The sequence below is a fragment of the Lepisma saccharinum genome, chromosome 1 (assembly GCF_977018435.1).
Source record: "Lepisma saccharinum chromosome 1, izLepSacc3.1, whole genome shotgun sequence".
NCBI lineage: Eukaryota > Metazoa > Arthropoda > Insecta > Zygentoma > Lepismatidae > Lepisma > Lepisma saccharinum.
Window position 1 is genome coordinate 122892495 of NC_139229.1, and position 27837 is coordinate 122920331.

Sequence of the window (27837 nt, forward strand, 5' to 3'; positions counted from 1 at the left end):
ACTGACCGATTCATAATTCTCGAAGTGTCATCGTCTCCAATCAACATTTCAACCAAGCACCTACCGTGAACCTTCTTGCTTACGCTCTATTCGCGATTCAAATTATTCGTTATGCCATCTGGAGAGATCTTCGGGAACTACTATTTGTAGGATAGTATGTTGTCATGAGCGCGTTCAAAGCATGGGGAATGGGCGAAAGAGTAACAGTTTTTGTCTGTAAATAGTTTTATGGGCCAGAGCATGGAAAGCTTTTCATGTGTTTACACCCCATGGAATCAGGGAAATGAAATTTGTAAATAAATCAGAGAAAACAGAATTGATTGACAGAAGACTTGCATTGGGGATGACACTGAAATGCGGCAAGGAAATTACGAAGTATACAGGAGTCTACTCACTTTATTTTTTGAAAGAAGATTACATATGACCAAAGTTTTAAATTGTACTTTATAAGATTATCATTCATTGTTTGAACTGAGAGAAGATGAAGAACTTTGTTCTTAATAAGGATTGTTTAAAAATTAGGGACATTTAGTTTGGTGAGACACATTACACAGTTGTTAGAATGGGAATCTAAACTGTAGGCCCAGTCCCGATTAGCCTATCTGAACATACAAGTATACTTAAAAGAAACAAACAAAGTTTGGTCAGTATGGCTCTACCAATTGGCGTTAATTTCATGAGAAACATGTTTTTTTCCCTTCATTTCCAACATAATTATGTTTGCTTCTCTGTGTTTACACCACGAAGAAAGTGTAGTGCGTATGTTTGTGTACCAAAGTGCCATCAGGCAGTCAATTTACAAGTATGAATAATTGCGGACATTGCTTCCATAACACTTTACTGGAAGTGAAGGCTGCTCGATAGGACGTTAAGGTCGGGCAGCTCGTAACGGGAAATACAAAGAGCTTTATCAGGAAGAAGAATCCGAAGGTAACTTTCCCATTCTCCCTGCAGGTTTATTGCTTCACGCAAATTTCAAACTTGCTATGCTTTTGGACGAGTGAAGTGCGTCAGAATCACTTTCCCAACAATCTGGAAAAAAAATCAACTCGGTGAGTTATTGCCTATTTATATCAATGTAGTGAATCAAATATTCGATTTGGGGGGCTGAAAATATAACCGAATCGATTCTTGTACGAAAACCACCCTCGTTGCATTCAGTGGCGTACCGGCGATTTTCGAAAAGGGGATTTGTTACGTGTACTTCTTTCAGTAGCTATCCACTTTGCTATCTTCTCTAGTCTTTTCCCAGTACAATTCACAAAATACATAACTTTTATTTGTCCGTTGTCTTGAATCCGAAAATTTGCCATCGTAGCACTGAGTCAACACTGAGTAGACAATTTTGTGACAAGTGCTACTAAATAATAATTATTATTTCCAAAAACCTGTGGTGCAGTAAGCTTCACAAGTACTGCTCGGTAAATTGTTCATGACTATTTTCATAAAATCTTCTCTTGAATCCTACGTGAATTTAAGGACTGATTTTTAATGTATACTGGAACAGAGTTTGACATTTTGTTGCGATTCCAGAAGATCTCATTGAGTAAAAAATAAAAATAATAAACATAGTAATGGACTACTTGCCAGGTAATAGTTATGCATCCTACTGTACATAGGCATGGAAAATGGTAAGGGTAACATGTGGAGTATTAAGAGTCTTGTCCATATAATTTATAATATATATGACTGTTAAGAATACAGTATGACATATCCTAAAAAGTTACATAAAATTTATCATTCACAAAAAGAGAGATTACTATGAAAATTTGATACATGAGGGCGCAGTGGTAGCTTCGTCGCCTTGTCATCAAGGGGTCCCGGGTTCGATATCCGGTGGACGGATCCCACTTTAAACTGTAGGTCCAGTCCCGATTAACCTTACTGTGTATAAAGTGGATTTAAAACACCAACTCAACAAACCAACCAAATCATACATCTGTTATAAAGAGTATAAAATAATTATAAATTAAAAGTTAAAAGAAATAATTATGAATAAATATGGCATAATTAAATATAAAAATAACTAGAGATATTACTAGCTAATGTATATTCCTTCTGTATTTTCCATACTTTCAGTTAGACTATAAAGTGCTTTGTTTAGCAAATAGTATTTCATAACTAACGGCTGTTTATTTAAGGTTGAAAACATAAATATATTGTTTTCTTTAGAAAAATTTGAGCGAAACTTCAGGGGAACAAATAAAATCTTCCACGTTAAAAGATAAAAATTCACATTTGCAAAGAGCAACATAGGTAGTATATTAACAGTAGGTACTAATCTTCCCCATAGTCCAAGTTGAAGCATTCACCATCTGTGGTCACAGCCACTGGTGTACGCAGCATTTAATTTCAGAGGTGGCTGGAATTTAAAAGATGGATTCTACATAGCTGCGTTATATTTCGTAACCAAAATTAGCCTTGGATTTATAAGTTGTTCGAAGACAATTTTTTTTCTTTTCTTTTTAAAAATTAGCATTTATCATTTGGGTTAACCCGAGTTCTTCACTGCTTTCATTTCAAAATTTTGATTTTCATAAATTTCGGGAGGGGCTGCAGACCCATCAGCTTCTACCCTGCTTACGCCAATGGCCACAGCAGAATATTGTCGTAGAAGCTCTCATATCCGCATGAGTAATCCAGAAAATAACGAATATCGTTTAGTTTCTTCCTGTTTATGAGAATATTTCCTGCTGGGTAAGCTTTTGCTGAGAGTAGCTCTGCAAAGTGAACTTTGAGGAATTGAGCCCACCGATGAGCTGCTGAGCTACAACATTTCCCTTAGCTCTCTTGCTGAAGGAGGATATCTTGAAAGGTAGCTGTTGTTCCATCGGTATACCTCTTTCATCGGATTTGGTTGTCTTTTTGTATATGCGAGACCACTACTTCTTAAAAGAAGGGATTTCGTCAGTTTGAACTTTGTGAATGGAGAAACGTCCGACTCGGCTTGCCTTAGACATCAGATCAACATATTCTTCAGGCGCATAAATTCGGTCCATTTTTTTCAAAGCGCTTTTGATGGAACCAAAATCCTGGTCGCATGGTAGGAATGAATGACCAACAACTGGGAAGTAACAGTTAATCATGGCGAACTGTCCTCTGTCACATAGATTTATCAGAAACCTCACAATAATGGTATGCTTTTTATTTTGCTGGAGTTATACGTAGGTTGTTCTTGGTTACAGTGCAGTATTGCCAACTGCACGGAACGCGCCATTGAATCAGTTGGTACAAAATGAAGTTGCATATTTACTGCAGAAAGCCTCTATGTCGCGGCACTTGATAGGTTTCTGCAGTATACTAATATTTCAAAGCCACTTACCTGCGTTACGTACACGGTTTTATGTGCGGTTTCTACATCAAACGATCGACCGGAAGTGGTCGATAGGGGGTTTCTGAAGTAAACGATTCAATTATGAAGAGAACCTTGAGGCTTTCGTTATGTATACTACCTTACGTAAGTCTAAATTTTCTACCTAGGTACTTAATTGTCAGAGAGCAACGGAGGAGGGGTGCTATTGGGTCTCTTTTGTGACCCATAATCCAGCTTTTGATGATCTGACACAAACCACTTAAATACCACTGGCCATCACATTCACAAAATACTAATTCACGGATGATATTCAGCGAACAACTTCCCCACAATTCACTGCTCGAAAACCCGCCCACTGCCATGATTCCTGCAAGCGTGTCGGAGCGTGTCGTTAGCACATATGATTAGCATTACGCTTACAGTGTTTGTAGCAGTGAATCAAGGTACAAATATAACGATTATACCTAAACCTAGTCGTTTGTACTTTACTTACACAAAAATAACCAGAGCATCTAATAAGATGTTATTTACCATGAAATCAACGTTGAATAAAGGTAGGTAACGTTTAAAGGAAATATAGAACTGTGGCTATTACTGTCGCCGTCTGATCGAGGTGTTCAGTCTTCGATTCCCTGTAGAGGCACATTTTCAAACTGTAGGTCTAGTACCGATTAGTCAATGTTAACATAAAGTGAATTACAAATAAACTTCGACTCTTGAAAATGATAAGTCTAAGATGTTGCGAGGTGCAAAATTGTGTACTTTTTAATGCAGTAACATATTATTGTAAATTTTTGCATGTGTATTCAGTTAGGCAAATAGATTTACTGAAAACTGTGTACGAATATACGCCTAGTGCAAACGCATACGTTGATTGATAAACAAACTTAGACTATTAATTGTGAGCATTATTTGAGATCGTATAGCAACTACACGCATTACAAAGTATATTTGTATAAAGAGTAGCATAAACTTCATTTAACAACTGACGCAGTACTTGCCTTTCAAATAAGATTTACATTTCAACCGAATTTGGAAAATCACGCTATCTGCTATCCTACCCACCGTGCAATCTTTCAAAATTAATATTCAAACAAAACAATAACACTTACACACGTCACACACACACACAACGAATTAATTCACTAAAAGGAAGTTAATTTTAAGATATACAATTCAATGAAACCACGAATATTGTAAAACGGCGGATCTATTTTCATGCGCATAGATTTATTTCCATCCTAAGTCATTAGACTTTTCTGCTTTAAGTACACTTTATGCACAGAAAGGCTAATCGGGACTGGACGTACAGTTTAAAGTGGAATCGGAACCACTATGTGCCTCCACCGGGTATCGAACCCTGGATCCCTTGATTACAAGGGACGACGCTACCACTGCGCCATCGGAGAGACCCCCCCCCCCACTCTCTTGGATGTGGTCTTCCTAACTCACTGTTGATTTTATTGTTCTATCCCTCCACTGCATCATAAATCCGGTGCCTCCAGTTGAAGCAGTTCCACATCTCTTTTGGCACTGAGGTGAGTAGTAAGGAGTCACCTGAGCACAAGGCCTCTGATTGGTCGAGACGTGTCACGTGACTCTACGGGGGGCGTGGCTATGTGTTTGTAGTCTTGAAGGGTCTAAGTTAACCTAACTTTTGTGACGTCACGTGTCACGTGACTCTACGTAGGTTTACGGGGGGCGTGGCTATGTGTTTGTAGTCTTGGAGGGTCTAAGTTAACCTAACTTTTGTGACGTCACGGGTCACGTGACTCTACGTAGTGTTTATGGTGACGTGACTATGGATTTGTAGCGTTGGACGGCATAAGCTAACCACGTGGATGCCGTGGAAGACGGTGCGTTGACCTTTGTATGGAATGAGGCAAGTGTGTATTTGTATTGACACGGGTCACTGGAATTTTCCAGTGGAGTTTGATTTAATTTCGGCTGAGGATGTTCTGTTGTGTGTGGATGGGGTTGATAGTATTGCTGGCCTGACGTATTGTTTTGTTGACTATGTGATAGATAAGAATTGAGCGGAGTGTGTTTTTGGTTTGGTGGGGTCAACCTGTCGCCCGGACGTCTGTCGATGATGGAGCCAAGTGAAGTCTATCTCTTGTTTGTAGACAACGTTATAGATAAGGCTGGCCTGCGGAGCATGACAGATGTATGTATGTAGCAAGGGGGTTGAGGGTTAACGTCCTAAAGTTTGATAGATTTGGTGACTCTACGTGAGTGTTTGTGGTGTTTGACATCATCAGGTTTCATCGACTTAGTAGGGGGAATTGGTCAAGTATGTTTGTTGGGTTGAAGTTTAGCAGTTGCAGAAAGGGTGGTTTTGTCGGCTCCAGATAAATCTTGTTGATCATGTTTTGATAGGAAGTATGTGTACGGTGAATGAGTCTGTACGAGCGTCTATTCGGGGTCAATGATGGAGAGGTCATTGGTATCGGTGGTCATAAGTAAAGGATGAGTGTATTTTTGAGGGCTACATTGTAATAACAATAAAAATAATGATTCTAATCATTATGGTAATGTTGTATATTTCCCAAGTTGTTTTATAATGCGAGAGCGTTGCTAAAAAATTGCAAAGCGGGGGTGCACTTCGTATTTACCACTGTGAACGAATATCGTAAGGAAATTTACAATTTAAACTGTAGGCCCAGTCCCGATTGGGTTTACTGTGGTCTATAAAGTGAACTTAAAACAGCATGTCAACTTGAAACTGTAGGTCCAACCCGACTGGGCTTACTGTCTATAAAGTGAACTTCATACAGAATGTTAATTAATTAATTGGTTTGGATTCAAAGTGTCCCAGGGTTGATACTCTACGGAAGCACATGTGGTTCGGATGCGACTTGAAACTGTAGGCCCAGTCCCGATTGGCTTTTCTGTCCATAAAGTGAACTTAATACAGAATGTTAATTTATTAATTGGTTTGGATTCAAAATGTCCCAGGGGTCGATACTCTTCGGAGACACAAGTGGTTCGGATGCGAGTTGAAACTGTAGGCCCAGTCCCGATTGGTTTTCCTGTCGTCCATAAAGTGAACTTAAAACAGAATGTTAATTAATTAATTGGTTTGGATTCAAAATGTCCCAGGGATCGATACTCTACGGAGACACAAGTGGTTCGGATGCGAGTTGAAACTGTAGGCCCAGTCCCGATTGGTTTTCCTGTCTATAAAGTGAACTTAAAACAGCATGTTAAATAATTAATTGGGCGGGGGTACACTTTGTATTTACCACTATGAATGAATACCGTAAGGAATTTCTAAATATAGATGAGATATTTAGTGTTACTATGCATAAATTGAACTTAAAAAACAACATGAACTTTTGTAGTGGCGTCAAGCCGTCTGGGAGTTTCGATGCAGGTTGTAGCAAGTTTTGTTTGGACTGTGACGTAGTTGATATTGGAAAATGGGGAGTTTGGAATAGACGTGGGTTGTTTACAAGTCGGTGGATGGAAGTTTCTAATGTTGTAGGATATGAATAAAGATGATCCGCCATTTTGTTTTTCCTCTGTATTAGGAAAAATGTGTGATTGTTTGTTTTTGTGACGTCACGTGTTGGTAAGGCTGTGTCTGCCACTGTAACTGAGGCATGTTCCAGCTTGATGGGACGTTATGACGTCAGAATGGTGATGTGATTTTTATATTCTTCGCAATATGTGGATGTTTCCGCTGCCATTTTGTTTTCTTTTCTGAATTGGGAAAAAGTTGTGATTGGCTGATTGCTTTGTAATGTTTTTTCTTGTTGTCAAGTTGTCTGATAGTTCCGATACGAGTTTGTACAAGTTGTGTGACGTAGATATTCCCATTTTTGTGTTGCGGTGTGCAAAGGAAGAGAGGATTAGTTCTTAGTAGGAGTTGGTTGTGTTGTATTGGCAGTTGTGTTTGGAATGTAGTTATGAATTCTGCATCTGGAAACGTTGTTGCAAAGAAAGGTGGAGTAAAGCGTCATCAGGAAGATGGGAAGCATGCAAAGCATTTGAAGAGGAAGGCATTTCGGAAGCAAATGGAAGCGGGAGAATATACGACAGAGGAGGAGGAGGATGAGAAGATAGAGGAGGATGGGGAGAATGTGAAGACTCCATGTGAGCCGATTCTACAGGGTTTGTTGGAGGTATGCTATAATTTGAGTGCATCGAAGCAGGTAGTTGTTGGTCTGCATCCTTCCAAAGATTTTTCTACATTTGTACGTGTGTTTAAACCTGGGCAAAAGGGTGCAGTTTTGAACGTTGACGAGTGGAACACTTTAATGAACGTGAAAGTGATTATTGATGAATATTTCGGGAATGTTAGTGTGAAACGTGCACTTACTATAAAACTTGGTGTGAATGTGAATGTCCGTTTCTGGACTTTCCATGGGAACAAAGTGATTAGCATCGAGCCAGTTTCCAACGTTGAACATAATTTGTGTGTATGCCTTACCAAAAGGGGGTGGGAATGCTTGGTGAACCTCCGTTCTTGTGTGGATTATGCTGTGATAACCCTGCATCGGAATGAGAAATCTGTGGCGGAATGGTACGAACGGTATTTATCAACATGTGCCCGGAATGTTAGTGACAGTTGTGATGCTTGCCGAGATGATTCCCCGATCCACAGATGTCTTGATTCTGATTTTATTGATGAACATAAGGGAGGAGGAGGATGTTTTGAGGCTATCGGGGAGGACTGTGTCGGCATTGACGGCAACCGCTTGTTTGTTGAGGTGGAGCAATTTTGTAACGAGATGACCATTAATGTGTTGGCCCCTATGTTGCTATCAACCTCAAGGACAATTGAGTCGCCGAATTTTGATTTCAATTTCAAGTAAAGAAAGAGAGAGAGAGAGAGAGAGAGAGATTGTGAAATTTATGAAATATAAAAACTTGAATTGTGAATAAAACGTGGGAATATTTTAAATATGTGTTTTTTTGTCAACCCGATTTTAATATTACGACAGAATTTTATTTTATTATAGTTAAATCATGTACATAGTGGAGTGCGGTATTTTCAAGTGTAGCTGTCGAACAAATTGCCAATGGCTTCTAATTGTTCGAGAGTTTCACTAGAAATTGCAACACGCAGATCCCACTTCGTATCTGCATTAGCTATGATGAGTCGAGTTGAGTGTTCTTTTTATGTTGTTTTTTTATGGTTGAACGTCAGAGAGGAGGATGTTGGTATTGTTGGTTACAAGTAAAGAATGAGTATATTTCGAGTGTTACATTGAAAAAAAAAAAATAATAATAATAAATGTGGTAATATTGTATATTTCCCAAGATGTTTTAATATGCGAGAGCATCGCTAGAAAATGCAAGACGTGGGGGTCCACTTTGTATTTTACCACTATGAAATGAACAGCGTGAGGAATTTTTTAATAATAAAGAAAAAATAATGGAAGATTTCAGTTTAACGTCAAGGAACCCGACCCTATTTTAAACTTTAGGTCCAGTCTCGATTAGTCTTACTGTGTGTGAAATGTACTTAAAACAGAATCTCGATGAATCAATCACTCCATCATGTTTACAACCAGAAATAATAATAATAATAGTAATAATAATAATAATAATAATAATAATTTTGCAAATACGTTAATTGTATTACAGTGGGAATTCACAATGTGAACGGTGATAATATTTATTCTTGCTGTATATTCCCTATGGGGTTGTATTGTACAAGAGCGTCGTTATTTGATTGAGTTGGTGTTTTAAGTCCATTTTATGCACAGTAAGGCTAATCGGGACTGGACCTACAGTTTAAGGAATCCGAACCACTATATGCCTCCGACGGGTATTGAACCCGGGACCCTGTGATTACAAGGCAACGACGCTACCACTGAATCATTAAAAGTTCAACTTAATAAAAGAATAAAAAAAATATTTTGGAGATATATGAATTCCATTAAAATGGGAATTCAAAGTGCACTTGAAACAACAACTCGAAAAATGAACTTAAAACAGCAATTCAATAAAAAATAAGGATCTGTTCTACATATACGTTAATTGTATTACAAGGATGAAGGTAGGTAATTTCGGATAAATGACTTCAATGTGAGTTCTAGTCTGTAAACGTCTACGGGGATACACTCGGTATTCACCAGGAAAAATTAATAGTGTGAAGAATTTTTAAATACGATATTTTTTTTAATTTTTTCTTTCATACTACAAAAACTATATGTCACTAAGAAGTCTACCGAAGCTAAATGCTTAGACTGTTTATTGATTAATCACAGGATAATACAAACTCTACAGACATTAGGTCAACACAGCAAATAAAACAGTTGGTGTATTTTTTAAAAATTTTAATTTTTAAAATTTAATATACAAATATAGAATATAACAGAATTATATATATGAAAGGTTGTACGTCATATAGGCGTTACAATTTAGCCGACGCTGAAATTCTTCCATGAAGCATTCGTAGTAAGAGATAAATTTTCGCCACTGTTCAAAGTTGAGGGTGACAGCTCCGGAGATGTTGTTGATTTCCACTTTTATGTTTTCTCCACTGCCCTCGAAGGTGAAGTAAAGTTCTCCTATAATGTTTATAGATCTGAATCTGTCTTCTCTTGTGGGGAATCTGTTCTTGTAAGTGTCGAAGATCCTATCTGATTTGTAGACACATTCCGGGTACTCGTAGTAATTTAAGATAATGTAATTTTTATTTTTATGTTTCAAAGCCAATTCAGTGTCTTTGAAAGTACCTCGAATAATTATAACGGTCAATATTGAGTGACAAGTAATTAATCTAATTGCCCGTTAGTATGAATTAATTGCAATTGGTAATATTAATATCCGTCGCGAATACAGGTGTCTAGCGAACTGTCTTAGCCAGCACTAGCTTGCTCAACCACAGTTTTCCGCCCGAATTCGGATTTACATGCATTCTTATGGGAATATCAAGAAAAATGCAACTTCTAAACCAATGGACCGAATTGGATGAGATTTTCACCAGCGGAAGAACACATCATGAAAGTACTGATTCCAAGATTTGAGCCTAATCAGAACAGAACTACGGGAGTTATGAATTATTAAAGATTCATCGCCGGATTGAAAGGGAGAAGCTACCCTGCCGAGTTGTCTTTGGTTTTCGTGACTGAATACAAAAGAGGAAGAGTTAGCCTAATCTCTGCGCGAGGAGCTGCTGCCAGAGGTTAAGGACCTGAGTGAGCATTGGCCAAGATAGGAGGACAACGGTCAAAGCACCAGAAACAATAAACAAGCACCTGATCATAGAGGGTACAGCGTCACTACGTTCAAATCTGGAATAAAAGGGATGATTTGGAACAGTTTTGCACAGTTTTGCCTAGAATCGCCACCGGAGTGTGAGCTTCGCGCGACCGAGCTGCGAGTTGCAAGCAGACTCGTGGTCTGGATTTGTTTTCCTCGAGTGAGTGTTTCAGAGCCATGGAGTAGAGCAGAATATAGAACCAGGGGGTCGTCCTCCCCTTGCCGTCAACGCATCCGTGCACATACGTGTGGTTATGTGAGAATAACGCCAGACACGTCCACCTGTGTCAATCGTCCGAAACAACGTCCAAAGTAGTAAAAGTTAATAATATTTGATATCCATGTGAAACCGCGAATGGCTCATCGCGTATGTTCGTCTCATCGCTCAAGTCACGTATCTGTACTTACGAGTGACCGCGAAGAACTGAACTATTATTGCGCAAGTTGTCGTATGGAGTCGACAGTGGGCGTGTACCGTCCTGGACGTCCCTGCGAAGTGAACGAGTGAAGCCAGGATAACCGCGAGGTGCAACAATGGAGCGTGGAGGCCTTCCAAAACTATAGGACCACTTTCACCCAACCCAGGTCAGAGGGAATGCAGCTAAGGTAAGATCCAACCATGTGCGTGTGTGAGAAAGATGACGACTATCTACCGCGAATCTGCGTGAATCAAATCATTGCTTAACTTAAATCAGTGCTATGGCAACCCTAGACATCTGTATTCCGGCGGAGTAATCAAATGTTAAAGATGAGAGTTTATGTTAGCCGCAAACGATAGTTCATGAAATATATTTATACCTTCAGAAAAGATAGAAGGGGTTCGCACAAGGAACAATTATTCACTTTATGCTTAAAATCCTAAACGATAAATTGTAAAAGGCAATGTAGCCAAGACATAGCAAGAGTATGGTCAAAGTAGTAAATAATCTAACCTTTGTATTTGTCATATTGTCGCCATATGCCATGGAATGAGAGTATGAATGTGAGATCGAGTGAAAGAGGGCAAGATGTAATGTGTATTTATCTGTGCTTTAATATATGTGTATATTCAGAAACACCGTAGTATTATGTAACGTCATTTCAGGTATTTAAAATCAAATCCTCCTAGGTTTATTCTCGGTAACTCCGACTGTTAGGCACTTATCCTGACCGTATTATATTTCATGTAATGTTTAATTCGCCCAGCAGGTGAGGCGAGAGATTCTTCGATGTTGCGTTGCTAAGCTCAGTTCAGTTGAGTCAATTGAGTTAATTAGTTAGTTATTAAATTAGCAGCCCGTGACAAAATATGGCGCCCGAACAAGCGACGAGTAGGCAAATAAATATGTAGGCATATAAAAGTTGCCCGAACAAGCGACGAGTAGGCAAATAAAATAAGTAGGCAAGTAAAAAAGTACGCCGAATAATCGACGAGTATGTGAATAGACAAGTAAGGGTGTAAAAGGTAGGCCCAAATAATCGACGAATAGGCAATTAGAAGAGTAGTCAAATAGGAAGCAAATAAGAATTAGGCTCGTAGAACGATGTTACAGGCAGGCTAGTAAGGAACCTGGAGGTCACGAGTATTCTAATTAGTTGCTTATCTACTCAATGTGAATTTTATTAAGTTTGATTGTAATGGTTAACAATCAGTTATGTCTATTACCCAAGGGGATTTAATACTTGTTGTTAAAGAAGTTTTCAGCCTACGAATGTCTACGACAGGGTACCAGAATTTAACGCTAAGGGGGAACTAAGAATTTTTTGTTGAAAATTAAATAATTGCAACCTGTAACTGAAAATCCTGATAAGAATCTATAAAGACGTTTTCATTTAAAGTATTAATGTGTAATTTGTACGGTGATTTTAATTAACTGAATATGCAATCGATGTGTAGCTAGAACCATTTTGTGTGTTTTTATGGTGTAATAGTGAAAATAATTTGTCGCGACTATAGCATTTTTCCATAGCAGAATTATTAGAGGATTTTATTATTTTATTAACAATGGGCGTTATTAACTTCGGACGATACAGGACAAAAGGACACGCGTTATGACACGGAAGCAGGTGAGGGGTGCGATCCCCGGGATCTGAAACCAGAAACCAGGAAAAGAATTTTGATATATTTTTCCTTCGGCGATAGCCAGCCACGAGAAGAAGAAGAAGAAGAAGAAGAAGAAGAAGAAGATTGGCATGCAAAGAACTACTCGGCTCCGCAAGAGATTAGCCAACAACAATACCATGGACCGCCCAGGGTTTGAGCATTCTACCGATGCAAGCGTTTCGTCAGCCGGCAATGTTGATAAGGATCTAGGGAAAGATCAGTCGGCAACAGGGTTGCCAGTTCCAGAGAAGATGGACGTGCAGGCCATGTTCTCTCAGCTAATCAGCTATATCCAAGCTAGAGATGAAGAAAGAGATCAGAAGACTAAGAGAGAAGAAGAAGAAAGGCGGAAGATAGAGGCTGCCGAAAGGAGAGAAAGAGAAGAAAGATTGGACCGCCGTTTCCAAGTGCTGCTATCCAAAATTGACCAAATGAAGGATTTCCAAATCACGCAACGGAGAAGAAACGAGGACGAAGAGATTCGCCGATTGGAGACAACGTCCAGGGATACGAACCCAACTCCTTTGCTCGTCGCAGCAGACGTGACCAACCAGCTGACCTGTCAATCAGCACCAACTTCCTTGGATCGCCAAGCAGCGCGTGACGTCATCGGCCGGAGCGGGAGTTCGCCGAGCTTGAACGCTTTCGCCCAGCAGGAGACACGCAGTGTTTCCTACACGGAGTCAAATACTCGCGGAATCTTCTCAAAAGTCGGCCTAGATCATTTTCAAACGTACAACCCCGATCACGACGAGGCTTTACCGTCAATGTTCATAAGGCACTTCAAGGAAGATTGTTTGTTGTACGGTGTCGATAGCCCAGACTGCTTGAGGCTAATGCGAAAATTACTCAAAGGGAGTGCAAGGATCTGGCTCGAGCAGCGTAATCCACAATTTAATAGCTTTGAAGAGTTTGAACGAGCATTTCTACAACAGTTTCAAGGTCGCCAGCTAGTAGAACGAAAAATCACTTTACTTAGAAATCGCAGGTTTGATGAGAGCCAGAAAATCACCTATAAACAATTCTTTTGGCAGCGAGTGAGTGATTTCCACGCCCTGAAGCCCGGAATTGAGCCAGTTGAGATGTTAGCCGCAATACGCTCAATGTTTCCGCATTATGTGCAACGTCAGCTAACCGGAGACGCACTTTCCAACCTGGACACGATGTCGATGATTCTTTGCGATTTGGACGCGCTGGCGCAAGAGAAACGAGCATCCTGGGAAAACAAGAATCAGAGAAGAAAGTTTGGAGATTTTGATGAAGGAAGGCAAGGGGGATTCCCGAAAGTAAACTTGGCAACGAACAATAGTCGGAGACAGAACTCTGGGAGGAACAATAGAGAAGCTTATCCCCAGCGAGGCCAGTACAGCAATAACCGCCCACAACAACAACACTTCCGAGACGATAGGGATGGAGAAAACGCGAGATGGCAACACTGCCGGGGTCAAAACAACCCGAGTCAAGTTGAGAGGAATCGTGCTGTGAATGCGGTTAGAACAGTCGTGTCCCCACAGACTGGTGCTAATTTACCCGACGGGAATAGACCGTCAACTAGCCGTTACTTGGACCCACTCTCCCCGGATTACGAACCCGGACGAAGTAGACTGAGGCAAGAACAGCGATCTCTGGAGCAGATAACCGATATTCAAGGCCCGACGGAAGACTAGAAGACTCCTTTGCCAGTCCGGCTCATGTCAAAGGAGACACTGAAGAAAATATTGCACTAGAGCCACCCCGATTGTAAAGTAAACATTAGGGAAATTAGAGATTATTTTTTTTATATTAAAAGGCAAAAAATGTAGACCTTTCTTATAATTAATGCAAGAAGTATGCAAACATATGTGTGAGAGGGAACAAATTGCAAATCAAATATTTACTTATATCTTATTTAGCTTATTATTCAGTATTCACATTATTATGTATAAAACTACAGGGTGTATCCAAAGTTAGTATATATGTGGTAATATACGTTGAGATTTTGATGTTAAAATGTACTTTATATTGTATTCTTGTATACTTTATTATATTCGTTTATATTCTCATGATTATATCACAATTGCAGAAAGTATAACTTCATTGCAATGTTGAGTTAAAAGTTATACAGTCCAGGGTTCGAGTCCCTATTCAGACGCCTATGTGTGCGATCATTAACAAATATCATTAATATGTGGTATGAATTTTTTCCTGTCACTCGCAAGTTCGCTCTGAAAAAAATTCATAATTAAAAGGAGGGGAATGTTATAACGGTCAATATTGAGTGACAAGTAATTAATCTAATTGCCCGTTAGTATGAATTAATTGCAATTGGTAATATTAATATCCGTCGCGAATACAGGTGTCTAGCGAACTGTCTTAGCCAGCACTAGCTTGCTCAACCACAGTTTTCCGCCCGAATTCGGATTTACATGCATTCTTATGGGAATATCAAGAAAAATGCAACTTCTAAACCAATGGACCGAATTGGATGAGATTTTCACCAGCGGAAGAACACATCATGAAAGTACTGATTCCAAGATTTGAGCCTAATCAGAACAGAACTACGGGAGTTATGAATTATTAAAGATTCATCGCCGGATTGAAAGGGAGAAGCTACCCTGCCGAGTTGTCTTTGGTTTTCGTGACTGAATACAAAAGAGGAAGAGTTAGCCTAATCTCTGCGCGAGGAGCTGCTGCCAGAGGTTAAGGACCTGAGTGAGCATTGGCCAAGATAGGAGGACAACGGTCAAAGCACCAGAAACAATAAACAAGCACCTGATCATAGAGGGTACAGCGTCACTACGTTCAAATCTGGAATAAAAGGGATGATTTGGAACAGTTTTGCACAGTTTTGCCTAGAATCGCCACCGGAGTGTGAGCTTCGCGCGACCGAGCTGCGAGTTGCAAGCAGACTCGTGGTCTGGATTTGTTTTCCTCGAGTGAGTGTTTCAGAGCCATGGAGTAGAGCAGAATATAGAACCAGGGGGTCGTCCTCCCCTTGCCGTCAACGCATCCGTGCACATACGTGTGGTTATGTGAGAATAACGCCAGACACGTCCACCTGTGTCAATCGTCCGAAACAACGTCCAAAGTAGTAAAAGTTAATAATATTTGATATCCATGTGAAACCGCGAATGGCTCATCGCGTATGTTCGTCTCATCGCTCAAGTCACGTATCTGTACTTACGAGTGACCGCGAAGAACTGAACTATTATTGCGCAAGTTGTCGTATGGAGTCGACAGTGGGCGTGTACCGTCCTGGACGTCCCTGCGAAGTGAACGAGTGAAGCCAGGATAACCGCGAGGTGCAACAATGGAGCGTGGAGGCCTTCCAAAACTATAGGACCACTTTCACCCAACCCAGGTCAGAGGGAATGCAGCTAAGGTAAGATCCAACCATGTGCGTGTGTGAGAAAGATGACGACTATCTACCGCGAATCTGCGTGAATCAAATCATTGCTTAACTTAAATCAGTGCTATGGCAACCCTAGACATCTGTATTCCGGCGGAGTAATCAAATGTTAAAGATGAGAGTTTATGTTAGCCGCAAACGATAGTTCATGAAATATATTTATACCTTCAGAAAAGATAGAAGGGGTTCGCACAAGGAACAATTATTCACTTTATGCTTAAAATCCTAAACGATAAATTGTAAAAGGCAATGTAGCCAAGACATAGCAAGAGTATGGTCAAAGTAGTAAATAATCTAACCTTTGTATTTGTCATATTGTCGCCATATGCCATGGAATGAGAGTATGAATGTGAGATCGAGTGAAAGAGGGCAAGATGTAATGTGTATTTATCTGTGCTTTAATATATGTGTATATTCAGAAACACCGTAGTATTATGTAACGTCATTTCAGGTATTTAAAATCAAATCCTCCTAGGTTTATTCTCGGTAACTCCGACTGTTAGGCACTTATCCTGACCGTATTATATTTCATGTAATGTTTAATTCGCCCAGCAGGTGAGGCGAGAGATTCTTCGATGTTGCGTTGCTAAGCTCAGTTCAGTTGAGTCAATTGAGTTAATTAGTTATTTATTAAATTAGCAGCCCGTGACATAATAACATCTATGTTATTGTCGATGTTATATCGAGTTTCTGGTTCCATGTTGTTGTTTTTTGGAGCGTGTGTCTGCTAGAGTGCTAGGCGTACAAGGATTTTGTTCAGTATAAATACTATTCTTTTTTAATATATATATATATTTATATACTATATACATCAAGTACTACAAAGCAGCAGAAATCATAAAATATACACCAAGTACTACAAAATGAACGGAAATCGTTAATATATCCTGAATTGTATCTAAAATTCAGTTTGGTCTTTACACAACCAATATTTGTTATTTCAAATAACTATACTATGTACCAGAAACACATAGAGCCCAACATTAACTAGTCTTCGATTTATATAATATTAGACGGTAAATGTAGCAAGAATTCTGATTGTCTATATTTCCGAGGATCCAACTATATCAGATTATGTTTTAAACTTATACAAAAATAGATTTTCCTATGTAAGTATCTATTTATTAACTTTCTTTTTTTTTAACAAATCGTACAGGAAGATGACAAAATACATGAAACGAAGTTCTATAGTATAGGTGATTGCATAAGAAAAAATGAAAAATAAGATTTCGGTAGAAAATGCAAGACGTGGGGGTCCACTTTGTATTTTACCACTATGAAATGAACAGCGTGATGAACTTTTGAATATGAACTGTATGCATTGACTGTACATACTATTCATTTACTCGTGAAATTAGATCGCTAACGCAAATACGAAGTGGCCCCCCGCGTTGCAGTTTTAGTGTAGCTCTCGCATATCGTATCAGAGATATTGATAGCGTTAATGACTATAAGTAAACGTCTCCGACATGTCTGTAGACATCTGATATGTTGATAATGACTCAGTAAACCATATCTGTTGGTTACATTGTTGATAAAAATTTTGGGGAACAAAAACAATCTAGAGATGAGAAAAGTGTATCTGTTGGGATTGACGTCCAACACTTCCAAAGGGATGATGACTACAAGTTAATTTCATCTTTTCTTTGTTGATCAACTTTTGATACAAGCTATGTGTAGCATAAGTAAGGTTTGAATTAAGCAAGTGTGTCTGTCTGGGTTGACATGAAAGAGATCACCGGTTCTATTGGTTATATTTCGAGTTCTCTAGTTTCAATTCCACCAATTTATGTACAGAAAAACTAATCGGAACTTGATCTACAACCATTATGTGTCTCCAAAGGGTATCGAGCCCTGAGTTGTTTGGTTATGTTGATAAAAGAAATATACTTGACGTCACACCCTATATCGATGATAATTGAAATATATATACTATATACATATATTAAAAAGTAAAGTACTCCCCTATGCTTAGCACCAATCTATAAAGGCATAGAGGGTGTGTGGAATTAGGGCACAACACTTTGTTATGGACGGTCGAAGGTCTGGGGTAGTATGACCAGCATCTTACTTCTGACTGTTTTTACCCTCAGAGTTTTCTCCAGGTACCCATTTTATACGACACTGGTGTTGAAAACCGGGGTCTTTTTTTAATATTTTATATAGATAGGTCATCGATGACTATGGCTATGAGTAAATTATTTCGCAATTCTTTTGGTCATGTTTCGAGTTCTCTAATTTTAAGTCCACCACTCTATGTACAGAAAAACTAATCGGGACTGGATCTACAAGTATTATGTGTCTCCAACGGGTATTAAACCCTAGGGTCCCTTGGTTGTGTTGTTATCAAGTATTATTCTTGATGTCACACTCTATATTGATGATAATTGAAAAATATATGTATATATAAAAGTAAAATGCTCCTCTGTGCTTAGCATTACACGATGAAGACCATAGGCGTAGCTAGAACTTTATATTTGGGTGTGCACAAAGAAAAATGAGGTCTTGCATCTATTTAATAGCATATCCTGCAACACAATCACTTGGCTCTTTAACTGCACTGATGTTTGTAAAGGAATATAAATTCACTAATGACAGTGTTGGAAATTTCTGAATATATGTATTATAGTAGAAAAAAATGAAATTGCATAGAAATTACACACACACACAAAATGTTCCTAAATGTTACAAACAAATACATCAAAATACACGTCATCTATAACAAGAGACGTCTGTCAAAGGGTACAATGTTCTTAATTTTAACTTGTTTAAGCTTGGAAAAAGGTTTCTCTCACACGTGCAGCGTGTGACAGGTACAGAAGAAAACCGCTGCAGTACAGAGTAGAATGCAGTAAATATCTTATTTCTCCAATGACATAAAAAAAATCGAAAATCTATAGACACCCGTTTCATCAACGATAATGCACACGTTTGTACCAAATAATGACATCTTCAACTTCTTACAAACTGCCGCTTATTTTCTCTCTTATTGAAATATCTGTATTGAATTATGTTTGATGTAGCAGCCCATTAGGGTGTGCCTAGGCACACCCGGCACACCCCGTAGCTACGCCTATGATGAAGACATAGAGAGTGTATGGAATTAGAGCACAACACTTTGTTATGGGTGGTCAAAGGTGAGGTGTAGTGATTAGCATTATACTTCTGGTTTTATTTACTCCAGAGTTTACTCCAGGTACCCACTTTATACAACACAGGGTGGTTGAAAACCTGGGAAATATCACGGTCCTTTCTCTGTTTGAATTGAATTATTTTCTTTAATATTTCATATTTGTGGAGGGATCGTGTTTTTAAGTAGATGTTTATACAATATAACTATTTCATTATGCGAGAGCTACACTAAAACTGCAACGCGGGGGGCCACTTCGTATTTGCGTTAGCGATCTAATTTCACGAGTAAATGAATAGTATGTACAGTCAATGCAAACAGTTCATATTCAAAAGTTCATCACGCTGTTCATTTCATAGTGGTAAAATACAAAGTGGACCCCCACGTCTTGCATTTTCTACCGAAATCTTATTTTTCATTTTTTCTTATGCAATCACCTATACTATAGAACTTCGTTTCATGTATTTTGTCATCTTCCTGTACGATTTGTTAAAAAAAAAAGTTAATAAATAGATACTTACATAGGAAAATCTATTTTTGTATAAGTTTAAAACATAATCTGATATAGTTGGATCCTCGGAAATATAGACAATCAGAATTCTTGCTACATTTACCGTCTAATATTATATAAATCGAAGACTAGTTAATGTTGGGCTCTATGTGTTTCTGGTACATAGTATAGTTATTTGAAATAACAAATATTGGTTGTGTAAAGACCAAACTGAATTTTAGATACAATTCAGGATATATTAACGATTTCCGTTCATTTTGTAGTACTTGGTGTATATTTTATGATTTCTGCTGCTTTGTAGTACTTGATGTATATAGTATATAAATATATATATATATTAAAAAAGAATAGTATTTATACTGAACAAAATCCTTGTACGCCTAGCACTCTAGCAGACACACGCTCCAAAAAACAACAACATGGAACCAGAAACTCGATATAACATCGACAATAACATAGATGTTATTATTCGAGGTACTTTCAAAGACACTGAATTGGCTTTGAAACATAAAAATAAAAATTACATTATCTTAAATTACTACGAGTACCCGGAATGTGTCTACAAATCAGATAGGATCTTCGACACTTACAAGAACAGATTCCCCACAAGAGAAGACAGATTCAGATCTATAAACATTATAGGAGAACTTTACTTCACCTTCGAGGGCAGTGGAGAAAACATAAAAGTGGAAATCAACAACATCTCCGGAGCTGTCACCCTCAACTTTGAACAGTGGCGAAAATTTATCTCTTACTACGAATGCTTCATGGAAGAATTTCAGCGTCGGCTAAATTGTAACGCCTATATGACGTACAACCTTTCATATATATATAATTCTGTTATATTCTATATTTGTATATTAAATTTTAAAAATTAAAATTTTTAAAAAATACACCAACTGTTTTATTTGCTGTGTTGACCTAATGTCTGTAGAGTTTGTATTATCCTGTGATTAATCAATAAACAGTCTAAGCATTTAGCTTCGGTAGACTTCTTAGTGACATATAGTTTTTGTAGTATGAAAGAAAAAATTAAAAAAAATATCGTATTTAAAAATTCTTCACACTATTAATTTTTCCTGGTGAATACCGAGTGTATCCCCGTAGACGTTTACAGACTAGAACTCACATTGAAGTCATTTATCCGAAATTACCTACCTTCATCCTTGTAATACAATTAACGTATATGTAGAACAGATCCTTATTTTTTATTGAATTGCTGTTTTAAGTTCATTTTTCGAGTTGTTGTTTCAAGTGCACTTTGAATTCCCATTTTAATGGAATTCATATATCTCCAAAATATTTTTTTTATTCTTTTATTAAGTTGAACTTTTAATGATTCAGTGGTAGCGTCGTTGCCTTGTAATCACAGGGTCCCGGGTTCAATACCCGTCGGAGGCATATAGTGGTTCGGATTCCTTAAACTGTAGGTCCAGTCCCGATTAGCCTTACTGTGCATAAAATGGACTTAAAACACCAACTCAATCAAATAACGACGCTCTTGTACAATACAACCCCATAGGGAATATACAGCAAGAATAAATATTATCACCGTTCACATTGTGAATTCCCACTGTAATACAATTAACGTATTTGCAAAATTATTATTATTATTATTATTATTACTATTATTATTATTATTTCTGGTTGTAAACATGATGGAGTGATTGATTCATCGAGATTCTGTTTTAAGTACATTTCACACACAGTAAGACTAATCGAGACTGGACCTAAAGTTTAAAATAGGGTCGGGTTCCTTGACGTTAAACTGAAATCTTCCATTATTTTTTCTTTATTATTAAAAAATTCCTCACGCTGTTCATTTCATAGTGGTAAAATACAAAGTGGACCCCCACGTCTTGCATTTTCTAGCGATGCTCTCGCATATTAAAACATCTTGGGAAATATACAATATTACCACATTTATTATTATTATTTTTTTTTTTTTCAATGTAACACTCGAAATATACTCATTCTTTACTTGTAACCAACAATACCAACATCCTCCTCTCTGACGTTCAACCATAAAAAAACAACATAAAAAGAACACTCAACTCGACTCATCATAGCTAATGCAGATACGAAGTGGGATCTGCGTGTTGCAATTTCTAGTGAAACTCTCGAACAATTAGAAGCCATTGGCAATTTGTACGACAGCTACACTTGAAAATACCGCACTCCACTATGTACATGATTTAACTATAATAAAATAAAATTCTGTCGTAATATTAAAATCGGGTTGACAAAAAAACACATATTTAAAATATTCCCACGTTTTATTCACAATTCAAGTTTTTATATTTCATAAATTTCACAATCTCTCTCTCTCTCTCTCTCTCTTTCTTTACTTGAAATTGAAATCAAAATTCGGCGACTCAATTGTCCTTGAGGTTGATAGCAACATAGGGGCCAACACATTAATGGTCATCTCGTTACAAAATTGCTCCACCTCAACAAACAAGCGGTTGCCGTCAATGCCGACACAGTCCTCCCCGATAGCCTCAAAACATCCTCCTCCTCCCTTATGTTCATCAATAAAATCAGAATCAAGACATCTGTGGATCGGGGAATCATCTCGGCAAGCATCACAACTGTCACTAACATTCCGGGCACATGTTGATAAATACCGTTCGTACCATTCCGCCACAGATTTCTCATTCCGATGCAGGGTTATCACAGCATAATCCACACAAGAACGGAGGTTCACCAAGCATTCCCACCCCCTTTTGGTAAGGCATACACACAAATTATGTTCAACGTTGGAAACTGGCTCCATGCTAATCACTTTGTTCCCATGGAAAGTCCAGAAACGGACATTCACATTCACACCAAGTTTTATAGTAAGTGCACGTTTCACACTAACATTCCCGAAATATTCATCAATAATCACTTTCACGTTCATTAAAGTGTTCCACTCGTCAACGTTCAAAACTGCACCCTTTTGCCCAGGTTTAAACACACGTACAAATGTAGAAAAATCTTTGGAAGGATGCAGACCAACAACTACCTGCTTCGATGCACTCAAATTATAGCATACCTCCAACAAACCCTGTAGAATCGGCTCACATGGAGTCTTCACATTCTCCCCATCCTCCTCTATCTTCTCATCCTCCTCCTCCTCTGTCGTATATTCTCCCGCTTCCATTTGCTTCCGAAATGCCTTCCTCTTCAAATGCTTTGCATGCTTCCCATCTTCCTGATGACGCTTTACTCCACCTTTCTTTGCAACAACGTTTCCAGATGCAGAATTCATAACTACATTCCAAACACAACTGCCAATACAACACAACCAACTCCTACTAAGAACTAATCCTCTCTTCCTTTGCACACCGCAACACAAAAATGGGAATATCTACGTCACACAACTTGTACAAACTCGTATCGGAACTATCAGACAACTTGACAACAAGAAAAAACATTACAAAGCAATCAGCCAATCACAACTTTTTCCCAATTCAGAAAAGAAAACAAAATGGCAGCGGAAACATCCACATATTGCGAAGAATATAAAAATCACATCACCATTCTGACGTCATAACGTCCCATCAAGCTGGAACATGCCTCAGTTACAGTGGCAGACACAGCCTTACCAACACGTGACGTCACAAAAACAAACAATCACACATTTTTCCTAATACAGAGGAAAAACAAAATGGCGGATCATCTTTATTCATATCCTACAACATTAGAAACTTCCATCCACCGACTTGTAAACAACCCACGTCTATTCCAAACTCCCCATTTTCCAATATCAACTACGTCACAGTCCAAACAAAACTTGCTACAACCTGCATCGAAACTCCCAGACGGCTTGACGCCACTACAAAAGTTCATGTTGTTTTTTAAGTTCAATTTATGCATAGTAACACTAAATATCTCATCTATATTTAGAAATTCCTTACGGTATTCATTCATAGTGGTAAATACAAAGTGTACCCCCGCCCAATTAATTATTTAACATGCTGTTTTAAGTTCACTTTATAGACAGGAAAACCAATCGGGACTGGGCCTACAGTTTCAACTCGCATCCGAACCACTTGTGTCTCCGTAGAGTATCGATCCCTGGGACATTTTGAATCCAAACCAATTAATTAATTAACATTCTGTTTTAAGTTCACTTTATGGACGACAGGAAAACCAATCGGGACTGGGCCTACAGTTTCAACTCGCATCCGAACCACTTGTGTCTCCGTAGAGTATCGACCCCTGGGACATTTTGAATCCAAACCAATTAATTAATTAACATTCTGTATTAAGTTCACTTTATGGACAGAAAAGCCAATCGGGACTGGGCCTACAGTTTCAAGTCGCATCCGAACCACATGTGCTTCCGTAGAGTATCAACCCTGGGACACTTTGAATCCAAACCAATTAATTAATTAACATTCTGTATGAAGTTCACTTTATAGACAGTAAGCCCAGTCGGGTTGGACCTACAGTTTCAAGTTGACATGCTGTTTTAAGTTCACTTTATAGACCACAGTAAACCCAATCGGGACTGGGCCTACAGTTTAAATTGTAAATTTCCTTACGATATTCGTTCACAGTGGTAAATACGAAGTGCACCCCCGCTTTGCAATTTTTTAGCAACGCTCTCGCATTATAAAACAACTTGGGAAATATACAACATTACCATAATGATTAGAATCATTATTTTTATTGTTATTACAATGTAGCCCTCAAAAATACACTCATCCTTTACTTATGACCACCGATACCAATGACCTCTCCAACGTTGACCCCGAATAGACGCTCGTACAGACTCATTCACCGTACACATACTTCCTATCAAAACATGATCAACAAGATTTATCTGGAGCCGACAAAACCACCCTTTCTGCAACTGCTAAACTTCAACCCAACAAACATACTTGACCAATTCCCCCTACTAAGTCGATGAAACCTGATGATGTCAAACACCACAAACACTCACGTAGAGTCACCAAATCTATCAAACTTTAGGACGTTAACCCTCAACCCCCTTGCTACATACATACATCTGTCATGCTCCGCAGGCCAGCCTTATCTATAACGTTGTCTACAAACAAGAGATAGACTTCACTTGGCTCCATCATCGACAGACGTCCGGGCGACAGGTTGACCCCACCAAACCAAAAACACACTCCGCTCAATTCTTATCTATCACATAGTCAACAAAACAATACGTCAGGCCAGCAATACTATCAACCCCATCCACACACAACAGAACATCCTCAGCCGAAATTAAATCAAACTCCACTGGAAAATTCCAGTGACCCGTGTCAATACAAATACACACTTGCCTCATTCCATACAAAGGTCAACGCACCGTCTTCCACGGCATCCACGTGGTTAGCTTATGCCGTCCAACGCTACAAATCCATAGTCACGTCACCATAAACACTACGTAGAGTCACGTGACCCGTGACGTCACAAAAGTTAGGTTAACTTAGACCCTCCAAGACTACAAACACATAGCCACGCCCCCCGTAAACCTACGTAGAGTCACGTGACACGTGACGTCACAAAAGTTAGGTTAACTTAGACCCTTCAAGACTACAAACACATAGCCACGCCCCCCGTAGAGTCACGTGACACGTCTCGACCAATCAGAGGCCTTGTGCTCAGGTGACTCCTTACTACTGAGGTGTTAAAACATGGAAGTTCTATAGACTGAAAGGATGAATTGACTATGAAAGGCTTTACCAAGTAGAAGACCACGATAGTTGCTAGTCAAACTAGCTGTCACTCTGGGTCACTACCCTTATTAGTTTTTGAAAACAGGTTTTTCTGTTACACGTGTTCGCAATTAGGACATGGAAGTATTTCCTCACCTTTATGTGTTCGCAATTAGGACACAACTATAAAATACGAATCAGATATTCGGAATTCGGATCCGACATTCAAACTGACACCAGTATCTTATTCCCGCATCTGGTACGGAATCCAATATTATAATGTATCTAGAATGTCGATGTATTACGTTATTGACATAGTGTTATGTGTATCTGTACAATAGATCGCAATTACTGCATTTAAAATGAACGATTGTTGAGGTTGACCTAAATTTACGAAAAAAATTCTTCGTCCATGTGTTTATTATTCATGAATACTTTTATGTGTGTGTTTTTATTCATTCCAGTCTCTCTTTGATCTATTGACTGGGGATGGAAGTCACTGGCCCACGAGACGTCCCACCAACGTACTGTCAAGAATACGTTAGTTGTGGACATTGTTTCTTATCTTTCATGAGCATTGTAACAGCCATATATCAAAGACAGTGCCGAACTAACAATACGGATGGTTATCCCAACAACGAAATGACGCTGCTTCCACAATACGACTTCATTGTTGTTGGTGGAGGAACTGCGGGGGCTGTTGTGGCTACTAGACTTTCTGAGATCCGCGAATGGAACGTGCTTCTATTAGAAGAAGGAGGTGACGCACCGGAGAAATCTAACATTCCAGCCATCAGCAACTTTCTTCTTGGTTCTCCTATGTCTTGGAAGTTAGAATCAGTACCTCAGGATGAAGCCAGCTTAGCGCAACCTGAAAGAAAATGTCAATTTGTTGGAGGAAAGTCTCTGGGCGGAACGACGACAGTGAACGGAATGACTTACCTTAGGGGAAGCAAGACGGATTTTGATGAATGGGAAGCAATGGGTAATCCTGGTTGGAGCTACAAGGATGTTCTGCCATATTTCAAGAAGTCTGAGGACAACAAGGATGAAGAATTTGCAAACACAGAATACCATAGAACAGGGGGCTATATTCCCGTTCAGCGATTCCCTTATAAACATCCACTGGTAGACGTTCTAATCAAGGGTGCAAATGAATTAGGTTTACCTGAAACAGACCTTAACGGGAAACATCACATAGGCGTCATGAACGAACAGGCCACTCAATATAATGGCCGTAGATATAGCACTTCTAAAGCTTTTTTGCATAGAAATAGATGTCGAAGAAATTTACACATTGCAAAGTGTTCATACGCTACGAGGATTGTGGTAGATCCTAGATCAAAAAGAGTTTGGGGAGTTCAATTTGATAGATTCAACCAAACGAGGTTAATTCATGCCCGCAAAGAAGTCATTTTATCTGCAGGTGTTATTGGTTCTCCTAAGCTTCTCTTACTGTCGGGAATTGGGCCAAGGGAACATCTGGAGGAACTGAATATTCCTGTAATTCAAGATTTGAAGGTGGGGTACAACTTCCACACACACAATTATCTCAGGGATGGTTTTCATGTTATGACAGATATCCCAAAGATTGAGAGGGAAACGATAGAGAATTATGAACTGTATTACGAATCTGGTGAAGGGCCTCTAGCAGGACGAGGAACAACACAAGTGGGCATGTTTGCTAGAGTTCTAGAGTCCAATCCTCCACTCGTTGCAGACACCCAATTGTTCTTTCCTCGAACCGGTTTCGCTGTCAATTATGGAGACGAGGAATCCAGAACAGAAAGTTTCCTGATTGCGTCTGTCAATCTTTACGTTCAAAATCGCGGAGAATTAAAATTACAAAGCACTGATCCCTACGATGCACCACTCATCAATCCCAGATATTTTAGCGACCCTGCGGATGTAAAATTGTTGCTCGCAGGGATCAGATTTGCCGAGAAGCTCGTTAATACGTCTGCTTTGCGTGCGTCCGGTGCAAACTTCAGCGCAGTATCAATGCCAAGATGTACGGAACACAAGTTTGGCAGCGATGACTATTGGATCTGCGTAATCAGGAACTATGCAGAAGGTACCCCTCACATGGTAGGTACTTGCAAAATGGGACCAACATCTGATGAGAGCGCTGTTGTAGATTCTGAACTTAAAGCACATGGTATTCAAAATTTAAGAGTAATCGATGCCTCAATAATGCCTGTTATTGTTAAGGGAAACACACAAGCTGCTACTATTATGATAGGCGAAAAGGGCGCCGATATGATAAAGAAGCAATGGTTAAAGAGGCCATTTTGGGTACTCCACGCAAGTAATCCATTTGGCGTTAAAGTTGTTGATTTGAGGAGTTGATAGTACATCCGCAATCCCATTCATACTTCTTTGTCTCTCTCTCTCTCTCTCTCTCTCTCTGTGTTTGTATCTGAAGGACAAGTGTGAACGTGTTTGTATGTAACTATATAATTATATGTGAATTATGCACAACTGTATTATTTATATATATCCCTCTTCAGTGAGCGCTTTAGTGTTCAATAAAATCA

At 38.9% G+C, this 27837-nt stretch overlaps 1 pseudogene across 1 annotated transcript; it reads left to right on the plus strand.

Moving 5' to 3' along the window:
* Positions 1-992: 992 nt before the first annotated feature.
* Positions 993-27837, plus strand: LOC145987702 (glucose dehydrogenase [FAD, quinone] pseudogene; annotated as a pseudogene). The gene is made up of 2 exons (XR_014441683.1): positions 993-1052; positions 25765-27837. The product of XR_014441683.1 is annotated as a glucose dehydrogenase [FAD, quinone] pseudogene (transcript).